General features: G+C 37.7%; 1 non-coding gene across 1 annotated transcript; it reads right to left on the reverse strand.

The window, feature by feature from the left end:
• Positions 1-16,947: 16,947 nt before the first annotated feature.
• TRNAA-GGC (transfer RNA alanine (anticodon GGC)) lies at positions 16,948-17,019 on the reverse strand. The gene has a single exon. It is a non-coding gene; the product is annotated as a tRNA-Ala (tRNA).
• Positions 17,020-18,282: the final 1,263 nt, after the last annotated feature.

Here is an 18,282-nt window from a genome sequence, read left to right on the forward strand (position 1 = left end):
GAATTTCACGTCATATAATTTCTACGTCGCAGAATTTCCACGAATCGGTATTCACAACTTCTCTGACTTGCCACGATTATCACGTCACGTCAGTATAGTGTGTTTCGGCCTTTATGCTGCGGTATTGACAACTGTGAGATATTTCCAGATCCAGCAGTTCCAGATAACGCTGTGCGTTTAATACATTACCTGTTGTGTCTCAACAAGTCGGGGGGACCCGCAGACCCAAATAGCTTTTGGGCAACCTGATTTCATACATTTTGGGACGGAAAAATCGACATCCGAAAAATGGTATACCTAATTACAGAATCATAGAATTTGGGGATATTCTGAAAAAACTCTTAATGAAATGGAAAAATCATAATTTTTCAAAAAAGTGATTTCAAAATTAATGAAAAAAATAATTTCAAAATTAATGAAAGAATTAATTTCAAAATTAATGAAAGAAGTAATTTCAAAATTAATGGAAGATACAACTGCAAAATTTATGAAAAAATAATAATTTCAAAATTAATGAAAAAATAATAATTTCAAAATTAATGAAAGAAGTAATAACAGAATTATGAAAAAAAGAATTGGAAAATAATTTCTAAATTAATGGAATTAATTTCCTTTTCTGAGGTTATTTTTTTCCCGGATATACGTATTTTTCCCCATTTAGTTATTTATGTCCCTCCCGCAATTTATTTCTCCCCATTATTTTTTTGCCGGTCTGCACAATAGTTTCCCCTATTTATTTTTTCTCCTGATTATTATTTGCTGCTGTCCGCACACATTTTTCTCCATTTATTCATTTATTGCCGGTCCACAAATTCTTTGACCCTATTATTTATTTTTTGCCAGTCTTCACGTTATTCGTCCAATTTATTTAGCTTTTCGGTCCGCTGATTATTTCTCCTATTTGTTTTTCGCCGGTCTGCAAATTATTTCTAACTTTTATTTATTTTTTTCCTGGTTCACAATATTTTTTTCTTTCAATTATTTAGTTTTAGCTGGTCTGCAAATAATCTCTTAACTTTGTTAATTATCCATCTCTCCACAAGTTATTTCCCTATTTTATTTGTTTCCTGTTTATTTCTTGCCGGTCCGCAAAGTATTTCTCCTATTTATTTATTTCCGACCTGTCTGCGTATTAGTTCTACTATTTGTTTTCCCTCCTGCTTGTTTTTTACTGGTCAGCAAATTGTTTCTTCGACTACCACCGGTTCGTAAAATTTGACAACTACTAAGTGCGGATCCAGTGGAGGCCGATGGGGGCGACCGCCCCTTGCGAGTACCGAATAATACGAGGAAAATGTGTCTGTCCCATGAAATATGGGATGATCTGATGCACCTACACAATAAGTCACTTCTCTGACATATCGCCCTGGATCCGCCTGCCTCCGCTCCAGTCGAAACTGAAGATGACTATCTCGGCTTCATTCACAGCTGAAGATATCTGCCTCTGCTCATCCGTAGCTGAAGATGCCTTCCTCCACTCCATTCGTAACTGAATACGTCTACCTTCGCTCAGGCGTGGATTCAAATGGGGCGATAAGAATGGTAGCCCTTCCCAAGAGCCGAATAATAATACTGTGGAAATATGTCTGTCCCGTAAAATACGGGACGATCAAACTAATTTACACAATTCGCTCTACCCGTCATCTCAGGGTCGGAACCGGGGGAAGCAGGGGGAAAGTGCCCCGCGTTGCAAAATTTAGGGGGAGGCAGTTTTAAGTGGGAACAAAGAATACCGTTATGAAATTATCAAATGTTAAAGTTGTGGGGGCGGCTGAATCATGTTTACCCCGGGCGGTGAAAATCCTAGTTACGACCTTGCGTCATACTCCGTTACACCTGACAACTATACTGTACTTTTACGGTCTGCAGTTATGAAAATGTTCCAAAATACTGTTTTATAGACCGTATTAGGTACTCTTAAGATATTTCCAAGTCATTCCTTTAGGTATTAATTGTGCAAGCGACCATTTTTTGCCACGTAGATGGCGTCACCTCCGACTTGCTTCAGATCACAAATGGGAAGAAATTCGCTTAATTATTGTAATCTCGTTGATTTGAATGAAGTCTAAGACTTGTATTAGTGTAAGCCTAACAAGAAAGACTGGAGAGATAAAGAGATGGGGGGGGTTGTGGCATTAAAAGATTACATGTGCAGGGGATCAGATGCTCGGTAATAGACCGGGAAGGATCCCCCCATCGTTCCCACGTACCTAATGGCCCGTGTTGTGGTAAATGGAAGACTCTACCCTTTTCGATCCATTACCATGTCGATTTAAGACCAGGTTTTCTGGGGGGTTGTCCATTACCATGATTACGGAACCAAAAATCTATATATGGCTTGGAAACCTGAACCTGAAGGCCGACGTATTTGAAGTTCGCCGACAATCCGGTTTGTCTCCATGGTTGATCCTGTGAGAGTTGGCCTTTTCATCCGTTTTTTTGGTCCATGGTCATCTCATGCATACAACAATACCGGGAATTAAACTTTCAAGTTTTAAAGGCATAGGAACGGCTCTTGGATCGTGCTACCCGAGCGCCGCCAAATCTGAAGTTGGTCCACGAAAAAATATTTGGAACCAAAAAAATTAGGCACTAATTATTTCTGTCCGCTCTGGGAAACAACGCCAAATCCGAGGTGAAGGCGTAAACAACAAAAAATCCTATGAACCAAAAACAATTAGTGAAAATTATTTAGAACAAGGCGCCAAATCTGAGGTGAAATTGGAGGGGGGGATGGAATCGTGTGACGAAAATAAATTTGAATAAAAAAATTATTTCTGTCCTCTCTCTAGAATGGGCACTAAATTCAAGGTGACGGTGCGTAAAAAAGAAGAAAGTTTCTGTCCGCTGTGGGAATGCGCCAAATCTCAGGTGAGAAGAGGAGAGGGAAAAAAACTTGTGACCAAAAAATTGGAAAGATCGTTCCTGTCCGCTCGAGGATGGGCATCAAATCCAAGGAGCAGTGGCGAAAAAAATTTTATTTACCAAAATCGGTTTTTTAGGGGGAAATCATTTCTACCCTATCTATAAGAGATGCGCCAAATCTTTGGCGAGGAACCGAAAACACTGTTTGGTGACAAAGAAAAAATTGGTGAAATTATTTAAATGCATTCATGATTAATTAAATAAAAATTAAATTATTTCTCTGTCCGCGTGAGGAGGGGGATGTCAAAGCAGTGGTAAAAGGGGGTCATAAGACATAGGAGGGAAGGCATGGGCCCTTAGAAGAGTGGGGCTGACAGGGCTCCAGCCCTTGGTTGGTTCCCAACTTCGAGGTGCGAATGCAAGCCGATCTCTCCATTAAAAAACCTCGCCGCTGAGCAGAGAGCTACCACGGTAAAATCATTAAACATTACACTTCCCTAGTTGTTCGAAAAATATGTGGTAGATGGCAGCACTTTAACAAGCATTACACAGTAACGAGCTTCACGTTAGGTTCACAACACAGACACGCACATTCCAACATGTACCACACAACAGGTTCTTACATGTACCAATTCGTTGGAAAATTCCCCAGGGGAATCAAGGAAACAGTTATTTCCTTCATCGGCAATAAATGTCATCTGCCGGATTGGCAACAGCATGCTTGCCCGGCTAGCTATATGTGAAAATATAAAACATGAAGAGATGCGAAAATACAAAAACCCTGAAGAAAAATGCGAAAATACAAAAACAATGAAGAGATGTGAAAATACAAAACATGAAGAGATGCGAAAATACAAAAGTACTGAAGAGATGTGAAAACACAAAAACACTGAAGAAATACTCACGTCTACTATATATAAGTATTTTATCTTTAATATGCCATCTTAGACGAGTTTATTTTACCTCAACTGTCCAGTGAACACCGCTTGGTCATAACCAATACAAAACAGAGAGAAAGATTTCTTTCCAAAATCTTCCAATGACAATTCTTGTCACATTCAAAGATTTCATCCTATATAACCATCGTTTCTCTGTCATCAGGAACATGAACAATGCCAGTGAGATAAATGGTTGTGTTGGCAACGACCTATTAAGAACGATGTCTTCATTCCCATCAACAAAACTTTCCGCCGAAAAATTTTGATGACTTTTCTCTCCGAGTTCGCCTCGACATAACATAATATCCAGAAAATATGTGTTTCCTTGATATCTTAGGCTGAGAAAAAAAAAAGCAGTCTACTTCTCTCCCCAAAAGAACGTTCACGAGGTCCATGCACAAACACGAAATAAGTGCTGTTGAGACCTATTGGTTGAATACCCGTCACGAATATGTGTCTGAAATATTCAACAAACTCAACATATCCGACACATCTGCATCAACATTGGTGTGCAAAGATATAGAAATAAGCCAAGTTCCTAGTGTATCCTCTGAAAAAATTTATAACAAAAAATTCTCTTCAAATATTTTATCTAAAATATCAATAACAATCGAATATCTCTATCGTGAGGTCGGATTGTAATGAATTACTCGATACGACAGAAGAAGTTTTTATCGTGTCATCTCTCATCGGATGTTACTTTTGCGAACCAAATTTTCAGTCCCTTGAAGTTATTCGAAAAATGGGTTATCCGTACACCAATACTTCAAAATTACGCGATAGGTGGTGCCAACTACTACTAAGGAAGTAGTAACTATAACGACTACACACACTTACTCACTAGGTCACTCATTCTGTCCCCAAGGTTACGTCTTCATAAAGTTTTGAAAAAAATTGCAAACTAATTCTACTCATTCAAACATGCAAAAAAAAATTGAAAACAAAAATCGGCGGAATTATCACGTGTCGCTCAAAAAAAATTTAAATATTAATATTTTGAACGCCAATAGAGGCCAAGAATGAATTTAAAAATCCCGCCACGATCGCTAGAGTCAGAGTGACGTCATTCAAACAACATACGATCAGGTGTAGTACACAGAGGGGGAAAGAGTAAATAAAAAACCAATTTTTTTCCAGAAGAAAAAATTTACGTGAGAATCTCGAACGAGATAGAAGTGAAAAAACCTTTAACATAACTATAGATACACGCACACCTCAATTGAAATTAATTTTAAGGGGTCATTTAAGTATTGCGTCAGCATCGAGAGGGAGGATTCGGATTTGCTGACTTTTTATGACGGGGGAGGGTAGGTTCGGATGATGCTTACGTCATCAACCACCCCATTTATAAAAATATGAAATATTGTTAATGGCATCTCACCCAGAGTGCGGCAAAAACGAGAAAAGCCTTTCGATAGTTTGTGGGCACCTGACCTAACATTCCCCGTATTGATAAGTCCCCCTACAGAGCCACTTTAGTGATCTCTGAATGTTTCGCTGATCCAATTGATCTGGAAATGTGTCTGGGCCGCTTAGGGCCGTATTCACCGACATGGCTTAAACTGTAGTCAGTTTTTGGATAAGAGATCGACTTAGATTGGTTAAAAACACCTGAATTTAACCAATCCGTGTCGATCTCTCGAAGTCTAGTAGGGGAGTGAACAGTAAGAAAACAGAAGAACATGAAAAAGTTAAGCGCTCTGGATGTACAGCGTTATGACAGCGCAGCCAATTCAGAGCTGGCACAGTAACGTCACAAAACTTGGATTCACGTGCGAAATATACCCTCGTGTGGCCAGGGGGTGCGGCATCACGGTGGGGGAGCAGGGAAAGGTAATAAACTGTCTTTGTTCGACACAAGCCGCTCGAACCACAACCGCCACTTTATTTTCTTACACGGCCGAATTTCTGTTGACATCCCACCACCACAACCCACCTACTTCTCGTAGCTTCGTCATACAATCAGTTATTCTACGGAGTGTTTAAAGAGGAGGGGAGAAACTGAGGGGAAAAGAACTCGTTTTTCACTTTTTGTGATGGTTTCCTTTCCCTCACAAATTTTCATTCTTTTATGTCCCTTTAACTTTTACGTCGCTACAGAAGTCACTACACTCCAAAAAGCTGGGGGAGAAAAATAAATGGGAGGGAAAAAAGGAGAAAGAGAGTCAAAAAACAGGAGAGCTCGAGTGTGTGAAAAGTATGAAAAGAATCTTTTTTATACATATCGCCAAGAAGCACGAGAGGCGATGAGTAGCCAACTGTTGTCATTTTTGTTAATATTTTGCGGCTTTAATAATTGCACTCCGCCCGCCGCTAATTTTTCGGTTTTTTATGTTTCTGAGTGAGATGAATTCACTTTACTTTTTTCGTAATTTTTCGAGGAAGAAACCTTGGAACCATTTCCTTGTAAGTACGCAAGTAATTTTACTTACAAATATACACAGGATGATTCAAACTCCTTGTCGACAGCACGGACTATCTTTGCAAGCTTAAGCATTACAGGTATACTTGCAATTACAAAAAACGCTTTCAAATCACATGCGGTTCCTCAAAATGTCGTATGCATGAAAGAAATTAGAGAAATTAACATTCTCTCTCTTCTAGTTAGTCCTCGTTTGTTAACTATGTCCGGAAAATTCACCGAATGGAAAATTCATAGCTGGGAAAATTCACCGACCAACAATTCACCGAATGGAAAATTCATCTGTTCAAATTCAAGGTCGCTCACCCTGTCACACACACACACACACTCAATCACCAGCTCACGCACTTATTCACTAAGTCACTCACTTAGTCACTATATCACTCAGAGTGCCACTGGGTCGTTCATTCACTAGGTTACCCACTCAATCACTAGGTCGCTTACTCTATCTGTTAGGTGGCTGAACCCGTCACTCACTCACCGACTAGTTTGCTCACTCACCTCAACGAACTCTATCCACTCTGTCACTCACACTCACTCAATAACTTCTGTATTGTTTACTGACTCACTCACTCGGTCATTCCTCGCTTACTTACTGGATCACTGACTCGTGTCGAAGTGTTGTCGGTGAATTATTTGCGGTGAATTTTCCGTAAACCGTGTTGAAACTTGCCGTTAGCGAAACGTATAACCTACGTTGAAAATTCATTCGCAAAAAATTCGTGAGCGCCGGATGATCGGAAGTTTACTCAAATGGAAAGTATAGCAGAAATAAATGAACAATTGAAAGTTCCACGGACTTTAATGCCTTTCTTCGGGAAGATGTGTCAAGAGACCAATTTTTCGGCGAAAAGTTTTGTTGATGGGAATGAAGACATCGTTCTGAATGGGTCGTTGCCAAACACAACAATTTATCTCACTTTTATTGTTCATGTTCCTGATGACAGAGAAACGGTGGTTGTGTGGGATGAAATCTTTGAATGTGACAAGAATAGTCATTGGAAGATTTTGGAAAAAAAGAAATCTCTCTCTCTCTCTCTCTCTCTCTCTCTCTCTCTCTCTCTCTCTCTCTCTCTTTTGTATTGGTTATGACAAAGCGGTGTTCACTGGACAGTTGAGATAAAATAAACTCGTCTAAGATGGCATATTAAAGATAAAATATTTATGTACAGTAGACGTGTGTATTTCTTCAGTGTTTTTGTATTTTCGCATTTCTTCAGGGTTTTTGTATTTTCACATCTCTTCAGTGTTTGTATATTTGCATTGCTTTTGTATTTTTGTACTGTTTTTTAGTTATTCATTACTTTTTAATTTTTCCATTATTTGTGCAATTCTATTTTTTATACAGAACAGAACGAACACGACCAGGCTTTGTCGCTTAAGCGATTTTAGCTCATTGCCCCGGAGGGCGCGGGCGTGCCAGAGAAAATTCTGAAAGGAGGGACATTAGGGGCCTCCCCACTTTCGTAGGGTACAATGTACATTCGTTAATCGTTGCGGCAATATGCACGCATTCGTTATGACAATATACATAGAATCTTTGTGGCAATATACATACAGTCGTTGTGGCAGCATACATACATACATACATACAATCGTTGTGACAGCATACATACATACATACAATCGTTGTGACAGCATACATACATACATACAATCGTTGTGACAGCATACATACATGCAATCGTTGTGGCAATATACATACAGTCGTTGTGGCAGCATACATACATACATACATACAATCGTTGTGACAGCATACATACATACATACAATCGTTGTGACAGCATACATACATACATACAATCGTTGTGACAGCATACATACATACATACATACATACATACATACATACATACATACATACATACATACATACATACATACATACATACATACATACATACATACATACATACATACATACATACATACATACATACATACATACATACATACATACATACATTCGTTCGTTGTGACAGCATGCATACATACATACATACATACATACATGCAATCGTTGTGACAGCATACATACATACATGCAATCGTTGTGACAGCATACATACATACATGCAATCGTTGTGACAGCATACATACATACATACATACAATCGTTGTGACAGCATACATACATACAATCATTGTGGCAATATACATACAATCGTTGTGGCAATATACATACAATCGTTGTGGCAACATACATACAATCGTTGTGACAGCATACATACATACAATCGTTGTGACAGCATACATACATACATACAATCGTTGTGACAGCATACATACATACATACATGCAATCGTTGTGACAGCACACATACATACAATCGTTGTGACAGCAGATATACATACAATCGTTGTGACAGCATACATACATACAATCGTTGTGACAGCATACATACTTGCATACATACAAATACAACGCCACAACAGGAAAATTGTCCAACGAGGTGGCTGACTTAAGAACATCATGGATCCCCGAGAATTTTTTTTTTTTTTTTTTTTTGGAGGCCCTACCTACTACTGCTACACCACATATGCACCCCCCCCCCCGCGGAACCCCCCAACAAACCCCCAACGAATCGGTACATGCGGGAATGTGCGTGTACGTGTAGTGTAACCTGACGTAAAGTTTGTTTCTGTGTAATGCTTGTTATGTGTAGTGCTGTCATCTGCCCCCAGTTTTTTCTAACTATGAGTGAAGTGTTATGATTGAATGATTTATCGTTGTAGGACTGTTGCTCTCTGTGGCGAGACTTTTTAACGGGGAGATCGGCTCGTATTTGCGCCTTGAAGTTGGGAACCACAGAAAACCAACTTCAGCCGACCACCACTGTGGGGTTCGAACCCGGATCCTCGCATCACGAGTCCGGCACTATAACCACTCGACCACCACAGCGGCTGTGGTGGTCGTTACATACATTCGTTGTGACAGCATACATACATACATGCAATCGTTGTGACAGCATACATACATACAATCGTTGTGACAGCATACATACATACAATCATTGTGGCAATATACATACAATCGTTGTGACAGCATACATACATACAATCATTGTGGCAATATACATACAATCGTTGTGGCAACATACATACAATCGTTGTGACAGCATACATACATGCAGTCGTTGTGACAGCCTACATACATAGAATCGTTGTGACAGCCTACATACATAGAATCGTTGTGACAGCATACATACATACATACAATCGTTGTGGCAGCATACATACATACATACAATCGTTGTGACAGCATACATACATACATACAATCGTTGTGACAGCATACATACATACATACATACAATCGTTGTGACAGCATACATACATACATACATGCAATCGTTGTGACAGCATACATACATACAATCGTTGTGACAGCATACATACATGCATACATACATGCATACATACAATCGTTGTGACAGCATACATACATGCATACATACATGCATACATACAATCGTTGTGACAGCATACATACATACAATCGTTGTGACAGCATACATACATGCATACATACAATCGTTGTGACAGCATACATACATACATACGTACATACAATCGTTGTGACAGCATACATACATGCATACATACAATCGTTGTGACAGCATACATACATGCATACATACAATAGTTGTGACAGCATACTTACAATCGTTGTGACAGCATACTTACAATCGTTGTGACAGCATACATTTATGCATACATACAATCGTTGTGACAGCATACTTACAATCGTTGTGACAGCATACATTTATGCATACATACAATCGTTGTGACAGCATACATTTATGCATACATACAATAGTTGTGACAGCATACTTACAATCGCTGTGACAGCATACTTACAATCGCTGTGACAGCATACTTACAATCGTTCTGGCAGTATACAATTCGCAAATGGTTTAAAATTCATAAAAGTTGAAGGAATTGGGATATTTGAGTGCGCTTTGCAGAAAGATTCTCACAAAGGGGGAATTTTTTAATACAAATAAATCTAGTTCCTATTTTTGTGGAAAGAGAGAGCTGCCTGAAAGTCCAGCAGAGCGATTGGAGCTGGATCTTCCTTAAATCTCTTCTACGTCCGAAACGTTCGTAAAGCTACAAGCCACGATTCGTGGCTGAAATAAAACGACTTACCAATAATGCTTTTTCACCAATGTGAACATCGCAATGAAAGCCTTATATACACTTAACAGGACAATTCAGAAATGAACTGTTAATCCTACACTCTGCATTTTACGAAACTCTGATTTGCATATTTCCAGTGATTAGCTTTCGTGCAGCGCCTCTATTGACAAGATTTTGAACTAATTTTTTTTTTTTTTTCTGCACCAAAAGAAAATTCATCCACGCGAGAGTAACTTTTCCAGAAACCGCATCCAAATATACCAATTTTCCTTCAATTTTTATTCTTTTTTAAACCATTTACGAATTTATGGGACACCCAGTATATTATTATTTTTTCTGTCCGATTTTTTTTTTTCGTAGCTAAGGTTACCCTCACAGATTTATTTTCCTCCCTCATTAATCATTATTATCAACCTGCAAAATTGAAAACCTAGCCTTGCAATTCGGGCAAGCGCCACCCATACACAGCACAACAGGCAAGACATTGCTTTGCTTATCCCATTCATATCTTGCCACAATTGTGTGGGTTGCTTTTTCTCACTGTATATATTTTTTCTTTTGACCTCAGAGAGTTTTGAATTAATGGTGAATATGAACTTTGGGGGGGGGGGGGGCCTTTCATCAGAACTTTCGAGGGGGTTTTAAGATGGCATCCAGGAGAAAGTGTGCTTTATTTCATAAAATTTAGCAATAATATTCTGCAAAAAATTGGATGTGAAGATGAATGTACCAGGCATCATATGTTAGCTGAAAAAAATTTAACGAAATGAATTATTTCATCAAAAAAAAAATTCGAAAAAATAAAAATGTACTGACATTTATGTTTCGAATGAATTTTTCAGTACTAAAACTGCAAAAACATTTCTAAAATTCCAAAAAAAACATGAATGCTCGGTTCGGAAAGCGTTCACGCTATGAATGGACGCGCTGAAGTACAGACTCAGCAACCCACTTACTTAACTTCAACAGATGGCGTCCGAAATAGGTAATACTTATGGAAAATTATAAGGAGAGCGAATTCGCGAGAGTGCACGCGCGTGTCTCTCGTTGTGTATGCGGATAGCGCGCTTGTGTTAAGCCATACCCATAGTCGTGACGTGTCTGGCGCAATAGAGCAAAAAGTTTGGAAAGCTATGATCCAAAATTCATAGAATCAATATACGTAGAATCTTTGTGATAATATACATAGAATCTTTGTGGTAATATACATACAATCGTTGTGGCAGCATTCATACATACATACAATCGTTGTGGCAGCATACATACATACATACATACAAACAATCGTTGTGGCAGCATACATACATACATACATACAAACAATCGTTGTGGCAGCATACATACATACATACAATCGTTATGACAGCATACATACATACATACATACAATCGTTATGACAGCATACATACATACATACATACAATCGTTATGACAGCATACATACATACATACATACAATCGTTATGACAGCATACATACAATCGTTGTTACAACATACATATATACAATCGTTGTGACAACATACATACATACATACAATCGTTGTGACAACATACATACATACATACAATCGTTGTTACAACATACATATATACAATCGTTGTGACAACATACATACATACATACAATCGTTGTGACAACATACATACATACATACAATCGTTGTGACAGCATACATACAATCATTGTGGCAATATACATACAATCGTTTCATCATAGTTTCTTAAACTTTCTGTTCTATCTCTTCTCGCCTCCATCTTCAGTATTTTTTTTTCTCTCATCGCCATCAACTCAATCTTACCCATAGCTTCTATTACCTGTAACTTCTACCGCCCACCTGAACAATTCCATCGCTTACTTTGGGCAACGCTGATTCAATATCAGACTAGTAATTTTTTTTTTCCGCGTTCACACTTTGTGGCATATATCAAGAGAAAGTATCTTTCATTGGCATACCAGTTTCAGAGATTGGCCAAACACCGCATCATGAAACACACCTCCCCCTCCCCCTAACTTCTGGCTTACGAGACATGGTCACTTACGAATGAATTTTTGCGCCCTACTGGATACCATAAACCAGATTCCATAGCCTTTTTCTCTGCTTCTGTGTCCTTGACGGAAGTTCGGGAAGCGTTGATGAGCTCAAATATGTGCTATTAGTTTCAAATTGATTAGTTGTTGATTAGTTGTGTATCATGCCTTGCAGTTAATTCCCTGTAAGTTTTATGCTCTTCGAATGATTCCTTTATGGTTATGCAGTTTCAGATTTTCCCGGAATGCCATGCAAATTTTGAAATATAGATATACTTTTCACTCGTGTGTTATGTAACTGTAGGCATCTGGTCTAGCGATGGGTATAATTTTTAATACTAACAGAAATGATAAATTCCGAGTATAAAATATGACAATTTAATACAGTTTTATTCCCCGAATATGTGAGTTTCGAGGAAAAAAATTCTTTATTTTATAATTATTTCATCGAGGATATTTTGTGATATTGGATAGAGTTCAAATTTTGAAACCTGTATTAAATTGTAAAATGTTGCTCTTTTCGCTCCATAGAGCGTAATTTCAAGAACCGTGGAGAGTTTAAACCTGTGATTTCTCGACATGAAACCTTCAGATTTTGAAATTAATTTCCCACCGGCGTATCTGGTAGCCATCGTTCATTGATCAATGGTTTGCGGGGGTTTACGTCGATCGTAAAAATGAGTATATACATACGCTTGTTTCGGGATCAATAACTGTTATTGGTATCTGGTGGTGCTGCGTAATCCGTAATCCCATTTCCAAACCTAAATTCAGACTCAGAACAAACTGGTCAAGAGCAATAACAATTCCACTCCATGCGGTGTAGTCCATTGGTTTAAATCTCATCGCGATTCCGGCATACGCTTTCAAAACAGTCGCAAGCGTATTCAATATAATACTGTGAATGATGTAAAACCACGAAATCACCGAAAATAAGCATTATGCTAAAATAAGCTGCTTTTTATACCGCAATTTCTTTAGATTTAATCAAAAAACCTAACTTTACCATATAATCTCAAGCTGAAACATTCCTCAAATCACAGCATTCGCACACAGAAATCTAGAAATGCTTTACTTACGCCATCGTCATCAAATTCCGATGGTTTACGCAACTGATTTATCGGGATTCTTTTCGTTCTTTTGAAATTCATTTTAATAGACACGCGCTAGAAATCATCAAGTTTATGTCAGCAAAGTTATTTTACATCCGTCTAAAGTTTCATATACCATTAGATTCTGCTGTAACCGGGTTGAAAAAAAATACGAAATTGCAAGCAAATGAGTTTCGCTACATGTAAAATGAGGCGTAAATGGAACTCGAATCGAGAAAATGGTTTCATAAAGTACCACATATAACCACGCTACACCAAGATTAAGTTTAATATAACACACAAGGTTTAAATCTTGGGTTAAATTGCAAGTGTACTGTTTTATTTTTTGCTCCCCTAGAAGCGCGTAAGAGTGTTTTGCCGGGAATAGTTTGAAATCTGTGATTTCATGATATGAAGCCATAAGGTTTGAGATTCGCCACCAGATACGCCTGTCTAAAGTCATCGTTCATTCATTGACCAATGGTTTTTCGAGAATGAGGCCATCGTAAAAATGAGTGTACACCATTTTTGCGGAATGATCAAGAACTGGTGATATCTAGTGCTGCATTCTTGCATAATCTGTAAGGGTACAAAAATAGTTCAGCTGGTTTCTGGTTCTGTGAGTCGGCATCCTCAAGGATTTTATTATTCAATAAAAATTGAAAATTATAGATTTTTAACCGATCAGCAACGGCGTCAACTCGCAGATTCGGAAACTATCTTGCACTATGTTCATACTAATAATGTATCAGCGAAACCCCGAGATTCAGACTGAGATCAAAATGGTCAAGAGCTATGATAACCACACTCTACTCTCCTGGTTTAAATCTGATTCTCTATTCGAGCCTACGCCACAAGCTTTCAATACAGTCACGCGGGTATTACAATGTAATATTTTCAATGATACAAAACCACAAAACCGCAGGGAACAAGCATTATGCTAAAATAATCACCCACTACACTGTACATCATTCCGTTAGATTTAATCAGAGAACCACACTTCACCCCGTAATCTCGGCTGAAATATTTCTCAGATTGCATATAACTCCCACACAAAAAAATCTAGAAATACTTTATTTACGCCATCGTCGTCAAATTGCGATCATTTACGCAACTGATTTATCGGGATTCTTTTTCCTTTCTTTTGATATCCATTTTAATAAACACCCGCTAGGAATCATCAAGTTTATGTCAGCAAAAGTTATTTTACATCCGTCTAGAGTTTCATATACCATTAGATTCTGCTGTAACCGGGTTGAAAAAAAACACGAAATTGCAAGCAAATGAGTTTCGCTACATGTAAAATGAGGCGTAAATGGAACTTGAATCGAGAAAATGGTTTTATAAAGTACCACATATAACCACGCTACACCGAGATTAAGTTTAACACACCTCAGCTCTTAGAGCGAAGAAAAAAAGTGCTCTAAATGCTCTAGATTATTTTTCTCCCAATCTTCCTAAGAACACGAGGAAAAAAAAAAAATTTTTCCTACTTCCAGAATTCTCTTCCCGAGGCTATTAAAGAAGACGTTTCCTCGAATTGCTCCGTTTTTTAGCCGGAATAATTTCTTTATGTAAGAGAAGTGTATTTTATATATACGTGATATTTTATTTCTTTTATGCAAATGAGGAGTATTCAGTTAGAGATTCGCATTTGAATTTCACGAAGGGGAAAAAAAAAAATTCTTTTTTCGGGTTCCTCTAATTTCCATGTTAAGTGAATAATCTTCTCGGGAGTCCATCAAGGTTTATAATCTCGAGTCCAGATTAATTAATTGTGGTTCTTTCTTTCTTTCTTTCGTTCACGAACTTGCTGTTGAATTCGAATAGAATCTGTGAATTTTGTATTTTTTCTATTATTATTATTATATTGGATTGAGTCCAAGACTTGAAACTCAGCTTCAACGGTGTTCTTTTTGCTCCCCTAGAGGTGTATTTCCTGGAATCGCGTGGAGTTTAAATCTGTGATTTCTTGACATGAAGCCATTAAGTTTGAGATTGATTTTAGGCCTTTCTTTTTTCGGGCGTAAAAGCCATCGTAAGAATTTGTATACATTTTTTTTTATTTTTGTACTTAAGGTCCATCAGAGGTTTTAGACATTTATTAAATCGGTTTATTTATTTGTTTTAGGAATCGTGGTGAGATGAAAACTGTGATTTCACGACATGAACGCATCGGGTTGGAGATTGATTTCGGCCTTTTTTTTCGGGTTTAAATATCGTAAGTATAAACCTTTTCAGTAGACTTGAGAACCATCGTGGGTTTGAACACGTACTGCTACTCGTATACTCAATAGCTTATTCTTTCTTACCTTCAACCACCCTTTAGCTTGAAAAACATTTTTTAACCAGTCACGACCAAGTGCTTGAATTTTTTTGTTTCTTTTAATTTATCAAAACTATGTGATTAGTCATATACTTAGCTCTTTTATAGGTCTCTGGGATAATAATTTGCCACTTTTTTTTAAATGAATAGAATAAAAATAACATGGATCCATGGATATTTTTCCACTAAAAAAATTATAAAAATGTATTTCTTGGTCTTTCGCCCTATAAAGGGTTGGTGACTATCGGCAGCAATCGAAGAAAAATTCAGTTTTTGTTTTTCATCCTTGGCTAAGTTCAGGTGAGCATCGCGGATTTCTGCTTGTATTATCAAACCGACATCAGATGTTTGCAGCCTGATCGAAGTTTAATCATGTTTATTTATTCAGAAGATTCATAGACAAATGATAAATTTTTCTACTTCAGAATTCTGTTCCCGAGGCCATTAAAGAAGACGTTTCCTCGAATTGCTCCGTCCTTAGAACAGGAGTAATTTCTTTATATAAGGGAAGTGTATTTTATATATATGTGGGATATTTTATTTATTTTATGCAAATCAGGGGTATATTCGGTTAGAAATTCGCATTTGAATTTCACGAAGAAAAATTTTTTGGGTTCTCTAATTTAAGTGAATAATCTTCTTGAAAGTCCATCAAGGTTTATAATCTTGTATCCAGATTAATTAATTGTGGTTACTTTTTTTTACCGTTTACGAACATGTTGTTGAATTCCAATAGAAGCTGAATTTTAGATTTCTTTTCTAAGGTTTCTTTTTTATTATACTGGATTGAGTTCAAGACTGTAGCTTAAACTGTGGGTAATGCTCTTTTTGCTTCCTAGAGGTGCATTTTCTGGAATCGCGTAGAGTTTAAATTCGTGATTCTTTGACATGAGGAAATCAGGTTTGAGATTGACTTTAGACTTTTTCTCGGGGCCATCGGAAAAATTTGCATGCACTCTTTTTTTTCAGTCTTAAGATCCAATATAGGTTTCGGATATTTATCAAATCGGTTATAATGAATAATAACTGAATTTATCACATTCACAGAAACATATACATGGCTATACAAGATTCATTGAAAGACTGGTTATTTGTGGAGATGAAGATTACAAGGAAGAAAATTCATCACCGCCCCCACGGGGACTCGAACCCCGGTCTCTCGCTTGCCGGACGAGTGCTCTACCATCTAAGCTATGGAAGCAGATAGAATTTTTCAACCTTGGAGCGTATATATGTGTTGGCAGGCACCGTACATGGACGGCGTCAACAATCAACTAATAGCTCGTGAATGACATACGCCAACCAGATGGCCAACCATGCATTTAGAAAAAGTCCTCTCCACTTGTCAATACAAGATTCATTGAAAGACTGGTTATTTGTGGAAATGAAGATTACATGGTAGCTTAGATGGTAGAGCACTCGTCCGGCAAGCGAGAGACCGGGGTTCGAGTCCCTGTGGGGCAATGATGAATTTTCTTCCTTGTAATCTTCATCTCCACAAATAACCAGTCTTTCAATGAACTTTGTATTGACAAGTGGAGAGGACTTTTCTAAATTCATATACATGGCTGTCCATGAATTTGTAAACACATTGAAGGAATTTTTAGAATTGAATGTTGTTTGCGAAAAAAGTAATTCTCGCGAAAAGGGATTTCTTTTGGTTCAGAAAGTAGTTCAAATTTTAGTCGACAGAGAGCACTGCACGAAAGAAAATCACTAAAAAATATACAAATCGCAGGTCAAAATTTGCAGGGTGAATGATTAACCAGTCACTTCTGAATTTTCCTGTTACTTACGCTTTTCTAAGCTTTCCATTGGCTCCATTGTCATTGGTGGATAAAGCACTATTTTCGAATTTGTTCACCTCAGCCATGAGCTGAAGCTTTACGAACGTTTCGGACACCAAAAGAGATTGAAGGAAATTTCAAGTTCAATCCCTCTTACCAGATTTTCGTGCAGCGCCTTCAACACATTTTAACTTAAAACCCCTTCTTATTAGTCCAGACAAAAGTATGATTTTTTTTTTATTTCTTTTAATTTATTATAAGTTATGGTTAAAATATAGTATAGTTCATAGTTTTCCAAATTTTTTTGTCCCATCTGCCCCTTCTTCAGAAATTTTTTCTCCCATCGCCCCCAACGCAATCTAACCCATAGGATCCTATGTTATGCCCGTAGCTTCTACCGTCCCCCTGGAATTTTCCATCGCCCTTAAGGGGGCGTTAACGCCCACTTTGGGAATCACTGGTAGAGTTACTTCATGGCTATCGGGTAGCAAAATAACAAAAATTAATTTTTTTTTTTGTTTTTGATCCTTGATTAAATTTAAGGTGAGCATAATGGATTCCATTTTGCTTGTTATTCCAAATCGGTATCCACCAATCCCTTGGGTTTGAAATTAAATGTTTGCAGCCCGATAGAAATTTAATCAAGTTGATTAATTTTGGAGATCCACAGATTTCGT

This window comes from Pholcus phalangioides, unplaced genomic scaffold, assembly GCF_987345545.1.
Source record: "Pholcus phalangioides strain wild (caught in Gottingen) unplaced genomic scaffold, Ppha-v1.0 ptg000008l_1, whole genome shotgun sequence".
In the NCBI taxonomy this organism is placed as follows: Eukaryota; Metazoa; Arthropoda; class Arachnida; order Araneae; family Pholcidae; genus Pholcus; species Pholcus phalangioides.